The following is a 1,987-nucleotide window of genomic DNA, read 5'->3' on the forward strand; positions in this document are numbered from 1 at the left end:
ATCTTTCTTCTATCATTGACAGTCCCTCTAGGTTGTGGGCTGCTTGCCTGTGTTCCTGAGAAGCATCTACGGTACCAGTCTATAGAGTGTGTTTTCTTTAGTGAATTACCGGTATGTTTACCGGTAATAAACTTGCACTGTTTTATGTATATGTTTGATTACATACAGCCTTGTGACAGTTTTCCTGCATGTCATAAGCATTTGAATATAAATTAAAATGTTAAAATCAAATCTGATATTGTTTTACCTTTTATTTGGTGTGTGGAAGGTGTGCGGAAGAGGGGGTAGTCTTATACGGCGAGTATATAACAAACTCTGTATTTTGAGTGGAAATGTTAGGGGGTCGTCTTATACGCCCAGTCGTCTTATACGCCGGCAAATACGGTATATATACACACACACACACACATACATATGAAGATTTGAAGCTCATTTGGCCCTTGTCGCTCCCATAAACTCACTCACTCACACTTTATATTCGACTCAACCCTGCGGGGACCTACGGAGGGTGGCCTTGCCTCTGACGGGTAACCACTGACTTCCCGGTGGAGTGAACAAATCCAGTGTAAAAGGAAGAGCTGCAGTGCTTCCCGACCCCTCGATTCTCACGCAAAGAGCCCAGAAAAAGCACACGTCGCGCTAGTAACTGCCTCGGTGACAATGTGGAGGTTTGGGGTCACGGAAATGGCTTTTCAACGGTGTTGACACCTGTCTTCCTCAGTCCCAGCTGAGCTGGCTGCTCTGTCAGGAGGGAGTGAATTGGGTTCGGCCCTGGATTGGTGCACAGTCGCTGACACCCAGTCCCTCACCCCTCGTCACAGGGCACCTGCCTGTACCCTCGTGAGTCTGGAGGGACAAGCAGACGCCTTTTAGGGGGATGAGCATGTTCTGAAGTTGGTGGTGGTGGCGGCTGCACGGCCTGCGGATGCCCTCAAACACGTCCAATGGCGCCCGGGGCATGTGAATTCTCTCAGGTGAAAGGCACCCTCCAGAGGCGTCTCAGGGCCGTGGGGGGGAGCGGGGCGGGGGCAGCAGAAACAGGGACAGAATCTCAAGGAAGTGGCACCCACTCTTCGGCCCGCTGGCTTCCCCGGCCTTTTCTAGCCGCCGGTTAGGAGGCACCCCACCCTGGGCCTCTGTGTTGGCGCTGGGCTCGACTCCAGGAAGGAGAGAAGGTCGGGCAGGGAGCAGGCGCAGCGGGGCTGAGAGCTGGGGCTGGGGCTGGGGCGGAGGGGCGGTGGTAGCCCAGCCAGCGGGGGTCAGTGGTTGAGCATTGACCCTCTGAACCAAGAGGTCAAGGTTGGATTCCCTGGAGGAGCACATACCCGGGTTGTGGGCCCGGGTTGTGGGCTCGATCATCAGTGTGGGGCATGCAGGAGGCAGCCAATTGATGATTCTCTCTCATCCCTGATGTTTCTATCTCTCTCTGCCTCTACTCCGCTCCTCCCCCTGCTCCCCTCTCACCTCCCTGTGAGCCCCTCATCCGGCTCCTGGCAGGTCCTGGGCCCAGGAGCCTGGGAGAGGGGGCCCCTGAGCTGCTGGCAGGGGGCGGGGGGGAGGGAGCAGGCACCGTGAGGAAGGGGAGCGGCCACGGGCTCTGGGACACACCCGTCCCCACCTGCTGCTCCTCCTGGGAGGGGAGTTTGCAGAGCAAGCTGCACCCACGGCCTCCCTCCCCGCCGATCGCAGGGACCACGTTCTGCTAAATGTCAGACACGCCTTCGAGGGAAAACCATCCTGACCGTGAACTTGTGCTTCGGGAAGAAGCCTGTGGCTCAGGAGGTCCTGCACCTGGAGGGTCCCCTGAGAGGCTGATGGGACGCCGCAGCGTTCCGGGCTGAGGACCGGTCTGGGGGAGCAGGTGCGGGAACCGCCGGAGTGCACGTCACAGTGACCGTGTGGTCCGCAATGGCCCTCTCTCCGGGTCCTCAGCTCACTTCCGACGCCGCGGCCGTGGTCAGGGGCAGAAGCCAGCCTGGGCCTTTGC

This window comes from Myotis davidii, unplaced genomic scaffold, assembly GCF_000327345.1.
Source record: "Myotis davidii unplaced genomic scaffold, ASM32734v1 scaffold592, whole genome shotgun sequence".
Taxonomy (NCBI): Eukaryota; Metazoa; Chordata; class Mammalia; order Chiroptera; family Vespertilionidae; genus Myotis; species Myotis davidii.